Here is a 21,146-nt window from a genome sequence, read left to right on the forward strand (position 1 = left end):
TCCTAAGGCTATGGGTCAACCTAGACAAAGAAGCCACCAACACTGGCTGGGAGTGCCGATGAGGGGAACTTCTAGATGGGGGCTTAGAAACTTCTGGCTCTGGGGAGAACCTGGGCGATCGGAGCCAAGGGGTACTGGGCCTAGGAAGGGTCTTGTATATAGCAGGAGGCACACTGGAGGCAAGTGGTTCAGGAACCACTTCCTAGATTTGTCCTTTCTTTTTTTTTTCACCTTCCCCAGACTTCATGGTGGAAGGTTGAGTCCCAGAGGCCTGTGGAGGGGAGGAAGCAGAAGCAGCCAAAGTAGAGGCTGCCGAAGCCGCAGGGACAGCCATCCCCGTAGAAGGGAGCAGACCTTTCATCACCAGCTTAGCCCTCCTGTCCTTAAGGGCCCGTGGGTTGAAACCCATGCAAATAGGACAGGAGGTAAGCAAGTGGGCCATGCCCAAACACACTACACACAGAGTGTGGTCATCGGCTGGGGAGAGCTTATGATCAGACTCTGTGCATTTCCTGAATACTGGCTTGGGGGTCTCAGCTATTACAGGGATAACAATCACCCTAAGGAGCATCCACAGATACTCACACACACACACACACACACACACACACACACACACACACACACACACACACACACACACACACACACACACACACACACACACACTAAAGGAGAGGGAACAGGAGGCCAAAGGGAAACTACGCTAACTACAACAAGCTACTCTTTTCTTCTTTTTTTTTTTTTAATCCGACAAATGCAGTAGAGGAGGTGAAAAGAAGAGGATGGGAAAGAAATTTAGCCTAAACTGCCCAAAAAAACAGTCACTTACGCAAAATACAGCCTGCAGCTCTGTGACCATGATGTGTAGCTTTACAGTGCCAAACAAGATCTGAGGGAAGGAAGGAGACAGGGGAACATTGTGGGTAAGGGGAGGAGCTTGTAGCTTGGATCAGATGCTAGTGATGCAGCCGTCTCGGATCAGATTCGGATCTGAATGCCCACAAGTTGAAGACCAAATGAAGTCAAGTACTTCAGATACAATGTTTTATAAAAAAGTGTTGCTCTAGAGATATTTTACCAGTATTTTTTTATACTCCTAAAACTTTTTCCCCTGAAAGGAAAGCAATAGTGGGTACTGTGACATTTAGGATTTCCTGTGGTACCAGAAGTACTTTTTACTTCAATAAAGTACGACCTTCTAGAATCTGAACTTCGACTGCGTTGATTTTTTGCCACCACGGCGAGCAGAGCTCCTTAGCCGAGCCACATTTACATTGTTTTGCCTGTTTTTTCTGTGTGTTTCATCTTTGATTTTTAGCTGTCACACTAGTGGTTCCTCTCAGCAGGTGACCTGACCAGCCGGAACTACGACCAGTATACGAAGCCTTTCTAAAGGCTTTACTCAGCCTTCAACCACAAGCACTCGGGTACGCACAGCCTTTCTCAAGGCTTTACCGGTAGCCCAGCTTCTTCACCGACATCCCACCGTACCTTTATTAAGGCAGCCTACCTAGTCATCCATTTATTCTTGGCTTCCCTAGGGTATTTTATTCGTGGACATTAATGCATTCAGAAACCTGTGCACATTTTTCACTTTAGGAGAATAACATCTCCAGCATTTTGCATCTGTATTTCTTTTTTCCTCAAACTTTCATAAAGGGATTAAAACTAACCAATATAGTAGTCCTACCCATTGATCCCAAATGTGTATCCATTTCTTGCAAGGAATTACATATATCCAACACATTTCTTCACTGTTCAATTGTTGCACTAATATCTTCATTAGATGTTTTCAGTTATCATATAATTCATAGCCAACACCAATAGTTTTCTATCCAATAAGTCAGCATAAATTTTTGCAACTCTACCTTTTCCAACATTCCATTCCAATGCACACATTTCAAATTACTCATCATTTATTTTCTACTTCATATTTCTTTTTCCTTAAAATATTTTTCCAGTCCAATAACCATGAGCTCAAAATTACCTTTGTTGAGTCAATGTAGTTTTTATCATGTTGGTCGCATCCAATACATTCCCAGTTATGGGGTTTTCATTATTTAATTTAACCCAAGTCAAGTTTATGTATGTTGGGCAGTGTGGCATTCTCTGCCTCCCCTGTTGTTTTAGCATAATTAGCTTACTGTAAACTATTATTTTGCCATTAGCATCGTCTATAAACTTCCTAATCTTGTTCTATATTTAAACTATGCTATCAGAACCCAATGCCTTACAACATAACTGGTGAAGTCCTAACCTCAACTGCATGAATTCTCCATGACTGAGTATTTATTTTGAACTTTTGGTTTGCAATAACGTCCATGATTTTCTCTTCAGTTTTCCAAGTGTTTTTGACAACTGTATCTTCAAGGCCTTTAAACCTAAATAAACTGAGCTAGATTTCTATTTTGAGTTGACCAAGCTATTTCCTTTCTTTACTCTGGTTACTACTTGCCTTTTTGTTGTACTTTAATCCTGAACACACTGTAACATACTGGAATGTCTTCAGCACTCTGACTAGGACTTTTTTTCTGCCACCAGCATGTACTCATCAGTAAATAATTTAAACCAGGACCTTCCTTTTCCTCCATGAAAAGCTATCTCTAGTTCCTTCTGACTTTTAAAGCAGGTTATTTAATAAGTAATATACAAAACAATGGACACCTTTTGTGTACTAATGCAACTGACACTATAATGCTTGTCATATTGTTACTAATCAATAACTTCAAGTTTGTTGTCAAATTGTTATAATCAATAACTTCCAGCTTGGTCTTCAAAAGACCAGAGATTTGCTGGTAGAACATATCTCTTTGGCCCATTAACTTGTCCATTTATGGTTTGGCTTTCCCTAGTCCCATTCCTCTGACATGGAGTTGGCCAGTTGATGGGATCTTAGGTTTGTACATTTATAAACCTTGTGCCCAATTCCTTTTTTTTTTTTAAATCCCCCCCTCCAAGCAGCTATTAGCTGCCAACAGCTCCTCGTTTATTAGGTCTAAAGGACCCACCTTACCCTCCCCTCAGGGCTCAACCAATTCACATCTGTTGTTTTTATAGGTGGGTGTTACTGTAGGAAGTGAGATAAATGGGAAGAGTCCATTCTAACCTAGCTATCACTATGTTGAGGGCAATTGGTCCCCTAGCATCTAGGGTAAGTAAATTGGAGATTTTATATGCAGCATTAACCTGGGAGGGCACTTTGGTTATTTATGAGTCTGTGTATGGGGGTCAAGATCAGACTGGGGTCTAGGGTAAGCCCAGATATTTCTCAGAAGTAGCAGTTTACAGTGGTGCTCCACATGAGTTAGTAACAGTGACACTAGTGGCATTTCTGAGACATTGGTGTGTACCAAATACCATGCTGATTGCCATAGATGCATTAATGATCATCTTATTAGCATTTTATCAGTTTCACTATAAGCAGAAATAACTTTGTAGCTTGTTGATTACTCACTCTAGAAAGAACACTACTTGAGTTATCACTCATTGTCCTAAGATATTTCATTGTTGAAAAGGGAAAACAGAAGTGTGGTCCAAACAAAGATCTTTGAGGGCACACCAAAATCCATTTCATGCTATGGATTACATCCTTGTTTTATAACACTAAATGTTCACACAGTGAGATACTTTTGAAACACCAGTGTGACATCATTAGAAAAGCTTACAGCAGTTAGTTTATTAAGTAATGGAGCAGGACTCATGGTTTCAAAGGAACATTTCTTGTCAACAGAAATAATGGCTGTTAGCAGCCCATCACCCACATTTTTCTGGATACATCTGGAAGGAGTATAGAGAGCAGTCATGGTACTGTAATTTAAAATAAAGCCATTTGCTTGATAGTGAGTATATCACAGCATCAAAGCCAACAACAAAAAAAAAAAACCTGAAGCAACTGCCTCCATACAAGAACACGGAGAGCAGAACCCCATACAAACCAGTAAAAGCCACTGCAAGTTCTACTTTTATCAAAAGACTATGAGCAGTTCCCTTAAACACATTCAAAGGTCCAACAACAAAACTACCTGCATTCAAGAACACGGAGAGCGGAACCCCGTACAAACCAGTAAAAGCCACTGCAAGTTCTACTTTTATCAACAGACTGTGAGCAGTTCCCTTAAACACATTCAAAGGTCCAAAAAAAAAAAAAAACCTGAAGCAACTGCCTGCATACAAGAACACGGAGAGCGGAACCCCATACAAATCAGTAAAAGCCACTGCAAGTTCTACTTTTATCAACAGATTGTGAGGAGTTCCCTTAAACACATTCAAAGGTCCAAAAAAAAAAAAAAACCTGAAGTAACTGCCTGCATACAAGAACACGGAGAGCAGAACCCCATACAAACCAGTAAAAGCCACTGCAAGTTCTACTTTTATCAACAGACTGTGAGCAATGTAGGTCTATTTTAATCTCTGTGATACTCCTACTGATTCTTCTGCTGTGCACACTACTGGACCCCCACTTTTTCCTCCCATTTACTGTAACAAATATATACATTTTTCCATAGCTTTGCATTTATTTTATATTCTTATATTTTATCTTGTAGATCACATTTCTTTTATACTCTTATATTTTATTCTCCCGTTTATTGTAACAAATATACACAGTTTCCCAAAGCTTTATATTTATTTTATATTCTACTTCCCTGATGCTCTACTAAATCTGTTTCTGAATTCACAGAGATAAAACAGACACCATTAGGGACTGACCTGGGCTAGCTGGTTGATTGTTTTTCTCTTCTCACATCTTTCTCCATCTTTCTCCAAGTCCTGGTTCATAGCCCCCCCCCTTTTCTTGTTCTCCTAACATAATTCTAGTGCAAGTTTCCTAGCCCTGTCAAACCTGTTTTCTCACAGCTTTCTCCAAGCCCTGGCTCTTAGCCCCCCCCCCTTCTCTCAGTCTTCTAACATAATCTTATTGTAAGCTTCCCAGCCCTGTCAATCCTGTCTATTCCCTCCCTCTTCCTCTTGAGAGTTTACTTATTCCTCCCCTGAGCTGCAGTGCCATCTTTAAATACTAAAAACCTCTGCCTGACTACATTCTGTTTCTGTCTGTCCCACGGGCCATCCCTCTATAGTGTGCTCGTACTGCATGTCCCTTTCTAAAACCCCTGGAATAACTACAGTATTTCCCTACTTCTCAGTGAACTGCAGCTCCCCACTGGTGCACAAATAATAAAAACAAACTGAAAGGTAACATTCAAACCAAAACAATAGGCTGCCCTATTTCTGTAGTCGCTAACCTTCTCTCCGATTGTTTTCTGTTTGGCGGCGGCTGCTGCTGCTCCTCCTGGAAGGTGTAAAACACTATAAAAAGACTTCTCTTCAAACTCAAACCTGTCACAATGCACCCAACTGCACACAGCATTGCCTATCCCATCACTATTCATATAAATAGAGCCATACAAGAATCATACGTCCCTTCTATCTGGCGCTACTTACATCATCCCCCTCCACAAAGGTGTCAAAAATACTGATACCACCAACTTCAGGCCTACTGCCATCCTTTCCCCTCTTTCTAAAATACTAGAGAAAACAATACAAGCACAACCCATGGTACAACTAACACTAAAGAATCTCCTCTCCCCTACCCAACATGGCTTCCGCCCTGGCCACAGCACCATGACTGCCCTTCTTTCCTTTCTTGAAACCATAAACCACGAACGCGACTCAGGCAAGTTCGTATCCACACTATTCCTAGATCCGTCAAAGGCCTTTGACACCATCTCACACACCTTACTTATATCCCAACTCTCCACCCTACACCTCTCTCCCACCACCATCGCCTGGTTTTCCAGCTACTTGTCCAACTGCCAACAAGCTGTCCAATGGAAAACTTCAACCTCCCTCTTCCTTCCCACACCCATAGGTGTCCCACAAGGTTCTGTTCTTGGCCCTCTTCTCTTCAACCTATTCATTAACAACTTTCACCAATCATAAACCTGGATGCAATCTAACCATCTGGCACTAAATGCAAATAAAACCAAACTAATCTTTTTTCCCCTACCAAAAACTCCACTGACAAATCCACATTCACCATACAGAGCCAAAACGATGCCCTCCTTGAAATCGTTCCCAACACCAAGCTTCTTGGCATCATTATTGATGAAGAACTAAAATTTGACACCCACATCCGCTCTGCAATCAAAAAAACTCACCAAACATTAGGTCTCCTCTACAGGCACAACCATTTCCTAAGCCCCTCTACCCATCAAACTCTTGCATCCACCTTCCTACTCCCCTCCCTTATGTATGGGTGCCCCTCTTTTGTCCTTCGGTCCAAATTTGAATCCTGCTACCACAAGATCTCCAAATTTGCAACCAATTCAAAAAACCCATCCCACCATTGCCACTCCTTCCCCACCCTCAACTGTCTTGAACTACCCAACTACCTCAGTTACCTACAACTCACCATTGCCCATAAGCTCATCTTTAAACCTGCCAACTGCCCAGCTCTTGCTACTTCCTTAAAACCTTACATTCCCAACCGCTCACTCAGATCCAAAAAACAAAATCTTCTTCAGGTCCACAAACCTGCATGACCTCCTGGCCATCTACTGCTGTCCCACTCCTTAGCTAAACAGTGGAACTCTCTCCCCAAACACCAATGCAACTTGTCTAACCATGTAAATTTAAAGCAATAAGTGAGAAGGTCACTGAAAAACCAATCAGTAAAAACAAAATGAAAACTCCAGCAAAGCTAGAACCTCCACTGAGTGACCTCCTAAACCTCTTGTATCAGAGGCACATGGGATATATACAAATGACCCTTATGAACATTGCATATCCACAGCTTGTGGGGTTTGGCTTTATTGGCCTGAAATTGTCCATTAAAATGAAACAAGTCATGGGCATTTAGAATCACCAATTAGCTGAAACACCTGATGTTCATAAGGGTCATTTGCATATATACCATGTGCCTCTGATACAAGATGTTTGGGAGGTCACTCAGTGGAGGTTCTAGCTTTGCTGGAGTTTTCATTTTGTTTTTACTAACCATACAAATTTCAAATCTCAGCTACTCTCTCATCTTTCTTCCAAAAGGGAATGCACTTGCCACGCTCCAACTTAAACCCCTCCCCACCTCATTCTCCCTTGCACTGACTCATCCAACTACCTCTACTATTACTTCATCCCAGCCAAAACAATCCCTCCCCTACTAAAAACTAATTTTCTCTCTAATATCTATTGTACTATACTCTCCAATCTCAAATATACTACTACCCTCTCCATGCATAATATTTTCCTAACCTACTAATGGCTAGTAGCTATATATTTTGAAATGTTAAACCTACAATTGAGTTTATAACAAAAATATTCACTTTATGTAAATACTGAAATTTCTGTATTGAATTATGTCTTTTCATTTTTGTAACATTGTGACAAGCCAATTGCAAATATCATGGAGCTTATCTGTAAATGTTTAATTAGCTGTATGAACTATGTCCTTTTGCAACATGTGAAATGTAACTTGCAATTATTGTGGAGCTTTTCTCCCCGGGCCTCCACTGAAAACAGGCTCTTCTTGGCCCAGTGGACTTCCCCGGTCATCAAACCTAAATAAATAAATAAATCACAGTTAGAAATGTAGTGTAGGGAAATGAGCTTTTCCAAGATGTTAACAAGAGAACATAAATTGCTACAGGACAATAATCTGCTACAGAAGTAGGAAACAAACCTTGGGTAGTAGGATGATTAAAGCATGTTTAAAGCTGTATGGAATACTAAATGAGGTGTGAGAGAGAGATTGTAAATAAATTGAATGCATATAATTTCCTAGTCATAATATTTTAGTGTGTGTAATGCGGAATTGAAGATTGTAACTGCAGTCAAGGTTATCCCAGAAATTCCTTGTCCTATGCTTCATTTATTTTTCTTGAAGTAAAATGAAGTGTATTCTAGCAGCTTATGTAGGGAGCTGGACATGAAACATGTTGGAATTCTGTTAACGAGATGGAAGGTGAGGATGCCACATTCTTCCTAATGTTTTATAATATTTCATACATAAGCATGCCTTGTGAAGGTAGTTTGAGAAAGGCAGTACAGTTGTGTAAATTGGAGGTACCCATACCAGTGGGCAATCAAATGATTCACTGTTGCAGTTGTCTTTAGACTATATGGGTTATTTCTTGCACAGGAAGCAACAACTGGACAGGTTCAAAACGTGCTGGCTTCCTCCCTCTCTTCTATTCTGACTGCTGATTGGACAGCCTTGAAGAGGGAAAATTAGTCAGAGTGGAAACCTTCAGGACTTTCTTGCCTAATAATTAATAAGTAGCGTACTCATCCTGAACTAAAAAAAAAGGAATAACCCAATACACCACTAAGGGGATGGTGGTTAGGTGCATCTACTACATCGAAGAATTTGAACATATACTCTTATGGGTAAGTGCAACTTAAACTGTACTATGTTTATCATTCCCTATGATGCAGTAACCTCTAGGCTATATGGGTTTCTAGCTAAGCCAATCCTGGATTTAAGCAGAAAGCATCCATTATGTAATTCCTTGTACAGGTATATACACAGAGGACCATGTAGTTGTCTCTAGAAAGTTTCTACATTCTATCCCTTTCCAATATGCTGTCAAAGAAGACAAGGCCATTGAAGAGCAAGCCTTAATACTACATGGAAGTGGTGCATCATGGTGGGTATAACAAAAGGCAAAAGCAAAGGACCACTGACTGGAAACTGTCCGTTAGACTTGGGTTACCCTTTCTGTAGTCTCAGCAGAAGAAATAACCATCCAATAGACTTTTCTAAAGGACTTGGTTGAGCACAGATAGTACCTGAGCTGCTAGTGCAGGTCTAGAATAGGAGTAAACCTTTCTCAAAGGTTCTGAGGGCTAGGATGGAACACTGGGAGATTGATGGCCTTATTCAAAGAAACTCTAAAATAACTTTGGGCTTAAGCAAGGGATTTATTTACAGATACCACCACCCAAAACAGACCAGATAAGGTTAATCCACCAAGACAGCTTGCAGTTCAGAGAATGATCTTGTAGATGTCAGAGTGAAATAATGGAACATTTGACCATGTAATGAACTTTAAATATGCCTGATAAACATGTTCAGATTGAAATGTGGTTAACTTTTCTAGCAGAAAGATAAGATCCCAGGACGGAGCAACATGTCTGCAAGGTAATCTTAGGTGTGACACTCATATCAGAAACTGTTTTATTAAGAAAAACATTGAAAAGAGAAGGATGTATAGGCAGACATAGTGAAGTGGTCCCGAGATATACCCTGACAAAGTAGTACGAAGGCAAGGGGCTAGTAACTCACAAGAAACAAAGGCACTCCAATGCAGCAAGATTCACACCAGGTAGTGAAAATAATATACAACCAGCCCTTGAACAGTTCCACACCCGGTACCAGAGAAAGTAACTGCAAACCACACTGCAAAGAAGTAAAATCCACAAATTTCTGTTGTTCAAATGCTAAGCACTTTTGTCCCAGAGTATAAAACAGGACTTCCTCAGAGGCTAGTAACTAACACAAACATTTAAGCCCTAGGGGTACAATCCCAGACAGGACCCCGGTCACTTGGTAAGCACCAAATAGAAAACTCTTGCACATGTGAACATTAACATTTTTTAGTATCAGGATCTTTATTACCTGTTGACCTTCTTTAAAAAGAGTTGCCTAAAAAGTGTCAAAATCAAGGTAGATAATTAAAGATGTCATAAACTGGGGGAGGGGGTATCAAACTACCCCTGTTTTGTGTGAGAAGGTCCAGATCATGAGGAAACTTGTGGTAATTGCCATTGGCCAATTCAATAAAAAGGGAGAACTAATATCACATGGGTCAGAAGGAGTCACCACAGATACTTTTGGAGAGTTCTTCTGAATATTTGGAATTTTATTTATTTATTTTTTATTTATTTTACATTCGTTTACCTGGAAAGTCCAGCTGGGCAGAGCCATTTTCAGCGAAGGCCTGGGGAGAAAAGCTCCACAAAAAATGACAGTAAGTACAACATTAGTAACAGTAAATACAGCATGACAAACAATACATGCAACATAAGTTACAGTAGATACAGCAAGTCTAACAGTAGACACAACATCAGATACGGAACTTAACATAGTGATATTATTAACATAGAACCTATGAGTATTAGTTTACATTTGTAAAGGGAAATAATTCTAGATTTATCACACATTTAAGAATAAAAAGAAAAAAAATCATAATACAAATAAGATCATTGTCCAAGAGACAGGCTGAATAATTAATGGAGAGTGTACTTATGATAAAAGGAGGTCAGCCAGGGGTGTTGCATGAGCAGAGCCAAGTGTCGGATAAATTTTGAGTAGGTTTTTGAAGTGGTGTGTGTCAGCGGCTCTAATATTATGGGGGAAGGAGTTCCAAGTTTTTGAGATATAGGAAGAGTATAAGGAGTCTCCTGCAGTGTTATTAGGTTTAGAGACTTGTAATAAAGATTCATTTGCTGATCTTAGTGTTCAATTGTTAGAGTATGATTGTACTAAGCTTTGGAGAGCTGGAGTTTTTTTCTGGGTTGTAGATGATTAACTGGATGTATGCAAGAAGATGAGGTAATTCAAACCAGGAGAGGTTTTTGAGAGCGAGACAGTGATGTGACCTGTCTAATGATCCAGTAGCAAAATTAGCTATTTTGTTATAGCATGTATTCAGTTTATCTAAAGCTGTTTTTTTTTAGTTGATAAGGATGGGTGAAGCGTATAATAGATTTGCTAGTAGGTGGGTTCTGGCTATTGCAGCTCTTGAAGAGTCTGTTAAAAAGTTTTGGTTTCTGTAAAGAGTGCCCATTTTTGTGGACATGATATATTAAAGTCAAATCTTAGCTTATAGTCTACAATGACTTGTAGTAGTTTGGTGGATAGATCAGATGTAATTATTGTGTTATTAGCTTTGATGTGGAACTGTGGGGAGAATCTAGTGGTGTGGTAGGTTGAAAGATCATAAGTTTTGTTTTTTGGGGGGGTTAAGAATAAGTTGGGAGTTAGCCAGCCATCTTTCAGTTTCAGTAAAGGCCTGTTGTGTTTTGTCCTTAAGTTGTTGCATGGTAGGGGCTGCACATTTTAATGCTGAATCATCTGCTTATTGGATAATGGTGGTAAGTAAGATGGCTGAGTTGAGGTTATTAGTGAAAATACTGAATTGCCCTGGATATTAGGGAAAGGGTGGAATGAAAAAGATATTTAATGTCTTTTTTGAAAGGAGGCCAACAGATCTCTTTGAGGTGTTCCCCAGAACAGGATAAATACCTGGTAGACCCCCCATTTAAACTGTATTCTTGAGGGTCTGTCCTGGTTCTACTCAGTTTGTCTGCCACTCTGTCTTATTCTGATGGAATGATGGAGGACTAAGGAATGCTGAAGAGCTAACTCCCAAGTGATCAGAGACAACTTTTATAGACTGTACCATCTTGCGGCCCATGATTTGTTGATTTACCACAACACTGTAGTGTGGTATAATTGCAAATTATGTCCTTTTGGACTGTCTGAAAAATGTCACAGGCCTAGCACCTGACCTTCAAGGAAACTCTGAGGCATGAGTAGACACAAATTGACTTTGAGGTTGAGGAAGAAAAAGGGTAAGACTATCCATCAGGGCAGTTCCATTATACAATGCCCAAGATAGGTATCTGAAAATCTAGAGGATGTAATTTTTGGTTCTATGTGTTTTTTAGATAACAAAGAATCTCTCTTATGTACAACCTGGTGAGAAGAATTATGATAAGTATGGTTGCCATGAGCCACGGAATCCTGGAAGCTCTGTTTGACGTCCAAGACTGAAGTGAGATGCTCAGGAATGTTTCCAAATAAAGCTCCATCTTTTCAAGTGTCACAAATATTTGGGGTGGAGTGTATATATCACATCCTAGAGGAACATTCTGATTGTTTAGCTGAAATTCCAGATTTGAGAGAAGAGTTGAAGCCCATGTTAAGGACTGCTGATATCTGGCAAAAGACCCTGCAGTGTTAAGTAAGTTATCCCAATAAGAAAGAGAAAAAAATTACATTCAGTACATTATAAGGGATGGCTGTAACAAGATACTTATATAGAAACTTGATATTGAGAACTAACTGTGAAACCCAGACAGAGACGTTTAGAGATCTTTCAGGCCCATATTACAATATAGCTTTCCTGGGAAATAAAAGGTAATATACTCTGAAGGGTCAATATCTTGAATACTGTAAGTTCATCATACTTTCCAAAAAGGCTCTTCTGGTGCTAGAACAATCTTGGAATAGATGCATTTGCCCCTTGAAAAAATGATACTGGTTCTATGACTCTTAGAGATACAAAGGTAAATAATTGGAGGAGAAATTCTGTTTGGTTCAGAGGATGAGTAAGAAATTCCCTGAAAGGAGGATTTTTCATATCCAGTGTCCACCTCAAATTACCTTTAACCCTCTTTAACTTCTCCAAGTCTTTTGGGTTTCTAATACCATGACAGGAGTGGACCCCATTCATATGCCAAAGTATGATTGAAGTTCATGAAATTAGCATTGTTTCAATCTTTAATGTTAGCCAGAAGTGCTCTTTGCAGCACCCACAATGTGCCCAGTAATGACTCCTTCTGCAATTCATACGGAGTTACATGTAATGGTAACTGTGACAAAGGGAGATACTGCCAGCCCAGCTAGCTGGAATTTTTTACATAATTATATGTCATTTGTGAATATCAACATGATTTATATAAGATGATTGTGTTACAACTTTATTACAACTGTATGTCATGTGTATATCAAACTGGTACAGAAACGTGTGTTTAAAAGATTTTTGCAGAGTGCTTAAAATGTAACCACAATGTGCCCTACTGGAAAAGAACAGAAATGTGCATGCACTATTGTAACTGTTTAAATGTATATGTTTTAACAGTGGAAACTGGGATACAGGAGGTTAACCTTAGTCTAGTAAATTTCAGAAAAATAGCTGAAATGAAATTACTTTATGGCAGCTAGAGACAGAATGTCTATACTAGGGAGCTCTCTGTATTGTCTTGAAGGTGAAATAATTACTAGTTTTGAATGTGAAAGAATCCAACTGTTTTATGACTTCTAGCATCTGCCAAAGATCTGAGGTCTATGTATTTTCACAGGTAGATTGTAAATACTGCCAGATTCCAGCAGTGGGGGTTTCACCTGGGATAGAGTTAGATACATACATACATACAAATGTTTCAAACATGGGCATTAAAGCCCTTCTAGCTTGCCAATATGCCAAAAAAAGAAGTTATGTACCTGCCATAACGTTCCATGTTAGTTGTCTTCTCGCCTTCTTTCTTGCTGGTTGGGTTCGGAGCCAATCCTCAGCTTCGACTCGGCCATCTCCAAAAGCTCGAGAGCTGCTTACTGGCTCAAGGCCCCCTATATCCCATGATGCCTGGCACTAGCTACCCAGATCTCGTTTGGTAAGACTAATTGCAGACATAATAAGAAAATAATCCTATCCTAGAATGCATAACTCCTACTGGAGAGACCGCTAGTCAGAAGGGAATAGCCAGAGAAGACTCAGCCAGTGAAAAATCAAGAACTCTTCTCGGTCCACTAGGATAGGGGGATGGAGGGTGGGGCGCAAGAAAGAAGGTGAAAAGAAGACAACTAACATGGAATGTTATGCTAGGTACATAACTTCTTTATGTTAAGTTGTCTATCTCGCCTTCATTCTTGCTGGTTGGGACAGCGTCCCTAGCACCTAAAGTCCTGGGTGGCTCATCGGAACAGACTCTTCAGAACAGTGGAAGCAAAATCAGCTCTGCTCCTAGAAACCACATCCAACTTATAATGCGAAATGAAAGTATGCGGGTTGGCCCAGGTAGCCGCAGCACAAATAGATTCCATGGGCAACCTAGCCTGAAAGGCCACCAAAGTGGCTAAAGCTCTGGTGGAGTGACCTTTTGAGTTGACTGGCAATTGTTTGTTCCTCAGTTGATATATAAATGTGATGATAGAAGTCAACCATCTGGACAAGGTTACTTTGGAGACTGGAAGACCTTGTTTACCCACAGCATAAGACAGTTCTATGCAAATAAAAACGTAGTTGCCTGTGAACATCTAACTGGTGCAACTTATATTCAGCCCTGTTGGAGTGGTTGGGAAAAAACACGGGAAGGTCTATGGACTGATTCAAGTTATTCTCAGAAGAGACTTTAGGAAGGAAGGAAGGATTAGTCCTGAGAGCAACCCTGTCATTGTGGAAAACGAGGTACGGAGGACGGATAGAAAGAGCCTGAAGTTCTGAAACTCTTCTGGCTGAAGTAATAGCTACCAGAAAAAGGGTTTTCCAAGATAAGAACTTCAAGGAGCAAGAAACTGCAGGTTTGAAAGGGGGCAAAATTAGAGAGGCTAAAATCAAATTTAGATCCCACGGTGTGGAGGATCTCTCACTGGGGGCCTGAGCAGAGTGGTCCCTTTGAGAAAAGCTTTACATAGCTTATGAGACATGATATTGTTTTCCAACAGGCCAATGTGAAAATTTGAAACTGCAGCTAGCTGTACTCTAATCGTAGCGGAAGCGGACCCAGCATAGAAGAGTTCCACAAGAAATTCCAAAATGTGGTATACAGGGGCTGACAAGGGGTCTATACTCCTAGCCTCTGCCCAGGAAGAAAAATGTTTCCACTTACTAGCGTAAGTTTTTCTAGTCGTAGACTTGTGCGATGGCAAAATGATTTCACGCACAAAGGGGGGGGGGGGGGATATCTGAAAGCCTGGCTAACGTTGGAAGTGGAGCAACCAAGCAGTGAGCTGGAGAGACCGTAGGGATTGGTGCAGCCAGCCCGATTGATGAATCAGAAGGTCTGGAACTAGGTCCAGAGTCCTAGGCTGCTCAAGAAGATGGCGATGCAGGAACGGGAACCATATTTGTCAAGGCCAGTAAGGGGCAATGAGAATCATTTTGCAGCCCAATACGATAGCTTTCTGTATTAGCTTCGGGATTAGGGGAAAAGGAGGGAATGCATAAAGAAGTCCCCAAGGCCAATCGTGGACTAGAGCGTCTCTGGGGGAATGTACGGGTAGTGGAAGGAGAGAGAAGAAATTGCTGCACTTGACTGTTGAAGGGAGTTGCAAAAAGGTCGCAGCAAGGCTGGCCATATTTGTGGAAGATTTGGTCCGCAACTACCTGATTCAGAGACCACTCGTGAGGCATGAGAATTGCTCTGCTCAGCCTGTCTGCTATGACGTTGGACCTCCCAGGGATGTGCGTTGCAATCAGAAACCGTTGGGAAGAGATCGCCCACTGCCAGAGTCTGAGTGCTTCTCGACATAGGGGGTAGGATCTGGTTCCACCCTGCTTGTTGATGTACCACACTACTGACATATTGTCTGTTTGAATTGCAATGATCCCAGTAGGAAGACAGTCCTGAAGAGCTTGCAACACTAAGAGCACGGCTCTCATCTCCAAGACGTTTATATGCAGATGGTACTCGTGAGGTTGCCAGGTGACTTGTACTGTTCTGCCCTGATAATGCCCCCCCCACCCAATCAGGGAGGCGTCCGTGGTCACCATAGCAACTGGAGGGGGGAGTACAAATGGTCTGCCGAGGGACACTGATGTGGAGACCATCCACCACGCAAGGTGCTTCTTGCATGCTTGTGTGATCATAATCATGTAAGACACGGGAAGCTGTTGGAAGGACCATTGGGTGAAAAGAAGCCACTGGAGAATCCTCATGTGAAAAAGAGCTAGAGGGACGAGTATGATCGCTGCTGCCATGAGACCCAGAGTTTGGAGGACAAACCTGGCTTGAATTCTTTTGCATGCTAACAAAATCTTCACATGTTGGCGAATCACTATTACCCTGTTTGGTGGAAGGCTCGCTGACATGTCTTTGGTATTTAAATTTGGCCCTATAAAGGTGATAGATTGACAGGGCGACAATGCAGACTTTTCGAAATTTATTGTGATACCAAGCCTGGAGCAAGTCTCGATAGTGTAGTCCCTGGCCCGCAGAAGGTGTTGCCTGGTAGCAGTGAGGAGCCAGTCGTCTAGATATGGAAACACCTGGAATCCTTGCCGTCTCAGGTGAGCGGTAACTACTGCCATACATTTGGTGAACACCCTGGGGGCTGTGGTGAGACCAAAGGGCAGAGCTCTGAACTGATAATGGCTGGCTCCCAGCCAGAAGGGAAGGAATCTTCTGAAGCGTCTGTCCATTTTGATGTGGTAGTACGCATCCTGAAGATCTATAGAGCACATCCAATTGTCCTGACCCAGGAAGGATAAAATGAACTGTAGCGTGACCATCCAAAATTTTGTTCTTTGTACAGACTTGTTCAGTCTGCTGAGATCCAGAATGGGTCTCCAGTCCCCTGTCTTTTTTGGTACCAAAAAGAACCTTGAGTAAATTCCGGATCCTTGTTGGTCTACTGGGACTTGCTGGATGGCCCTTTTTTTAGCAGATTTGAGACTTCTTGAACTGCTTGGTCCCTTAAATTGGGTGGAACGTCTGGAAGGGACTTGTTTGACCTTAAGGGGGTGCGAACAAAGGGGATTCTGTAGCCTCCAGATATAACGGACTGTATCTTGTGTTATGTCTTGCCAGGCTCTTGGGTATAGCGATAATCTTCCCCCGACTGCATCCAGAGGTGGGCAGACGGGCAACCCTTCAGGGATGCTGGAAGGGCTTCTCAGAGAAGGATTCTCTGCTGCCCTGATTTTGCGGACCCCCTCTGCCCCGAGGGCGGCGTCTATTATTGTTCCCTCCTTTGCCCCTGGATGGGAACTCACCACGTGTGTCCAGCAAGGCTCCCTGGGATTTCCAGAACCACATCTTTCCACTCTTCTGACCCTTGGGATATGGCCTAGAAGGAGTGGAAAAACGGACTCCTACGGCAGAGAGAGTCTTGCCTTCCTGCTCACACCTGGTAAGGGTGTCCTTCACCTGTGATCCAAAGAGAGATGAACCATCAAAGGGGGTGCTGGTGAAAGATGCTCTGAAAGGTTCTGCAAAGTTACATAGCCGCATCCAAGCATGTCTCCTTAGGGCAATGCCTGTGCCTGTGGCTCTACTCACACCATCGGCTGCATACGAAATGAGCCTCATGGAGGAGTTTACCACTGAATTAAGAGTGGCCAGCTGGGAGGCTGCTTTAGCCTGGGCCCCCTCAGCTGAAGAATCTTGAAGGGTATCTCCAAGCTCTTTAAGGAGATCCCTTTGAAGACGGGTAAAGTGGCACAAATAATTCAGGGACCTCATGGAAAAGGTTGCTGAAGAGAACATCCACTTCCTATATCTGTCCATCGTCCTGGACTCCTTGTTAGGAGGATGGACAGATGAAGAAGTTTCTACCAAATCCTTCTTTGTGGCCGCCGCTACCACCATAGCATCAACGGGGACACCTTTAGTCAAAAACTGCTTGTCCTGTGGTGCAATAATAAATTTTGCAGGTCTTCTAGGGGTCGGTTCCACTGAGTCTGGAGCTGACCACACCTTCCGAGCCACCACAAACACCAGTGGATTGAAAGGCGCAGACACCCAGGAGGTGGAAGGTCGGGATCCAAACATGTCCAGAAATACCGACTCATCCTCGGAAGGGCTTAGGGCAGTCCAGTTTCCCCTCTGCGTAAGCATCTCAAGGATGTCTGAGAAGGAGACATCTTCAGAGGGGGATCTTGGGGACCCTTCCGAATCCTCTAAGTCGGTATCTGATGTGATAGACTCAGGGGAGTCAACATGCTTCCTCTTGCATTTCCTCTTGCAGGGTGGCTCCTCTGAATGATCAGGGGAGGCCTCGGAAGAGGAGGATACACCCAAAGGGGTGTCCTGGAGTGCTGGATCCCCATGCTTGGGGTCTGGAAGAGGGACAGAGACTGACGCAGACACCCTAGGGGGAGGAGCCGATGGGGTCGATCGTGGGACTGACTCAGGGGCCAGTACACTCCTCATCACCTCAAAGGCATCCCTGCCTGGATGCAGAAGAGGGCTCTGGTTCTGAAGAGACCAAAATCCCTCCCCGCACCGAGGGGGATGGCTCTGAGGCAGATGTGAGAGCCGAGCTCACCTGAGCCGAAGCTCCGAGGGGGAGAGCGGGGTCGGACAAGGGTCGGATGCCACCCGCCCCCTCGGAGCCGACGAGGGAGTCCCGGTGCCCAGACCCCTCCAGGGACGGTACCATGGAAGGTATCGGAGCCGATGATGGAACCGAAGGAGAAGGTATCGGAGCCGACGGTTCCACAACTCGAACCCCAACGAACTCCGGCTCCGAGCCCAAAGGAGGAGGAATATCTACAGACGCAGACGGAGCCGACACCTGATGAGGGGGGCTGGACAACATTTTGGCTATGGCCTGCGATTTTAACAGCCTGCTGACCACTGTTTCCAAGTCATGGTCCAAAAGCCTTGAGGACCGAGAAGAGTGGGATGAGTGATGACTACGCTCCGACCAGAGCAGAGGTGATCTTGGAGCTGAACGTATCGACTCCAGAGAAGGAGACCTGGACCTTTTTCAACTCTCAGATGGCTCAGAGGAACGTGTCGGAGCCGACTGGGAGGGAGGAACATTGGTTCCAGCCGGAGCCGAGCTGGATGGTATAATTTCACCCAACAACAGCTCCGAACTGGGAGCCGAAGGTTTAGGCGGCCTGGAAGATTTCACAGGCTGAGTCTTAGCCGGTGAATCTTGGGGCTTGAGCAAACCCCTCAGGATCAACTTACTTTTGCGCTCCTGCAGAACTCTTGGACTGAAAGCATGGCAAATGCAGCAAGAGTCCTGCAGGTGCACGGTGCCCAGACGATAAACACAAGAAGTGTGACCATCTGTCAGAGACATCTTCTGGCAGCATGAGTCACACTTCTTGAATCCAGACGGCTTAGGATCCTTGGACATCCTAAAGGAAAAAAAACAAGGAACAAGGAACACACACAGAAAAATTAAGGTAACTAACCACTACAAATTACACACCACAGTTACCACAACCAAAAGCTACAAGCAATATATATACTTGCAATACAAACAAAAAACTATAATTACTAAAAAACTAACAGTGATAAAAGGAGAAAAAATTTTTTTTTTTTTTCTAAAAAGAGAAAAGGTTATCCTCTAACTTAAACGGAGAACCTTTCTGAGGGAGAGAGAAGGGGGAAGGGGAAACTCTCTAACTAAAACGAATTTCTAAGGAAAGTCACAAGGATTAGATATAGACTTAGCTACAATACAATAGTTTAAACTAAACGACTAACTCTACTCTAACAATTAATAATAGAGAAAAAGGATAATTATAATAAAGATTTATACGACCTGAGCCAGTAGAACAACCTCACAGCAGAAGCGGCAAACGAGATCTGGGTAGCTAACGCCAGGCATCATGGGATATAGGGGGCCTCGGGCCAGTAAACTGCTCTCGAGCTTTTGAAGATGGCCAAGTCGGAGCCGAGGTTTGGCTCCGAACCCAACCAGCAAGAATGAAGGCGAGATAGACAACTTAACATCACTTGTTCCCATAATAAGTGTCCAGGCTGTTCTTAAAAATATCTAAACTAGTACTAGCTTTAATGTAATTTGGTAGTCTGTTCCAAGCATCAGCTACTGTCAGAGAACCAATTAGTACACTTCTCATTCCTATACAATATTCTACATAGGTTATCTGACGATTCCCTAATACTTATTGATAACTCCAAACATTCCCATAGGTAGTTGTCCCTAAATGCCCTATACACCTGAATAAGATCTCCTCTTAAATATCTGTAAGAGACACTGTACAAGTTCAGATATTTTAGTCTTTCATAATAACTTAGATTTTCACATCCATGAAAGTCCTTAGTATAGTTCCACTGTACTCTTTCCAGTTTATTCATGCTTGTTTTCCTATAGGGTTTCCATACTGTTATTCCAAACTCAAGTTTGGGTCTAATGTAACTAACAAAAAATGACTTCATTATGTTTGATTTCCTAGACTTTATAAATCTTTTTATACATCCTATATCATTAGCCAATTGGTTGAGATGATTAGAAAAACTCATAGCTGAATCTACCCATATACTCAGGTCCTTAAATGAGTCTACAGTTTCAATCACTGTGTGCTATATTAAATATTCACCTTTCAGTTTATGTCTCCCAAATCTCATATGCTTAGTTTTTGATGTATTTATCAGCATATTATTTTCCTGTGCCCAAATGGTCAATTTAGTCAAATTATTATTCAGACATGCCTTATCTGTAACACTTGTAATCAGTTTATCCAATTTCAGGTCGCCAGCATATAGACGGTAGAACACCTCAGATGAAAAAGTAAGGTCTGAAAGATACAAGCCCTGTGGGACACCTTGATTGTAACCAAGGATTTCATCTGTCCAGTTGGTGTGCGATACTTGCCATGTCCTAATTGCCATGCAGCTATCCATCTTATCAACAGTACATCATTACCTAGTTGTACTAATTTATTGATCAGTGTTTTGTGCATGACCCTGTCAAATGCTGAAGTTAAAGCTATATAAATCACATCACAGCGCAATTTTTCATTCATAGCTGTTATTATATTGTTATAGAACATCATGTTACAGGTGGTAATAGAGCTATTTTCAACATATGCATGCCGATATATGGTTTCAAGTCCCAACCTATCCAGTTCTGACAATAACTTATCCAGTATTACCTTCTCCATTATTTTTCCACAACATGAAAATAGACTTAAGGATCTATATGATTCTGGGTTTGCCCTACTCCCTTTTCCCTTAAAGACAGGTTTAATAAGTGCATGTCTCCAATCTTGAGGAAGTGTAAGTTCTTGCTCAAGTGTTCTCAGGTCATTGTTACTTATTCCGTCTCCTCCCTGTGCTTTGTTTGGATCCAGTTTGCACAGTTCGTTTTCAATATAATCTAATTTGATTCCAGTATCTGGGGTTACCTGGATGTCACTAGGACAACTTACCACCCCTTTTGTGCAGCCAAACTGTTTTGCGTAAGATTTTGTAAAATTATCTATAATCTGTTGTGTCCAAGAATAAATTTTAGAATCTGCACACAGTTTATCAATTTGTGTATCTTTACTCCTTCCACATCTTATGTATATATAAAAAGGTTTCCTATTATGCTCAATATCTTTATATAAATTTTCTTCAAAATTTTCTTGATCTTGTCTAACACTAGGCTTAATCTGTTTGTCCAGCTTGTTTATTTCAGTTTTCAAAGTTGTAATTTACCCTCTCCTCCATTTCTT

At 42.1% G+C, this 21,146-nt stretch overlaps 1 protein-coding gene across 1 annotated transcript in view; it reads right to left on the bottom strand.

The window, feature by feature from the left end:
• Positions 1-21,146, bottom strand: part of CCHR16.PART0H9orf43 (chromosome chr16.part0 C9orf43 homolog) — a 1,158,566-nt gene that overhangs the window by 1,048,811 nt on the left and 88,609 nt on the right. The gene's annotated exons all lie outside the window — the stretch shown is intronic.

This window comes from Protopterus annectens, chromosome 16.part0 (genome assembly GCF_019279795.1).
Source record: "Protopterus annectens isolate FY-2018-M chromosome 16.part0, PAN1.0, whole genome shotgun sequence".
In the NCBI taxonomy this organism is placed as follows: domain Eukaryota; kingdom Metazoa; phylum Chordata; order Ceratodontiformes; family Protopteridae; genus Protopterus; species Protopterus annectens.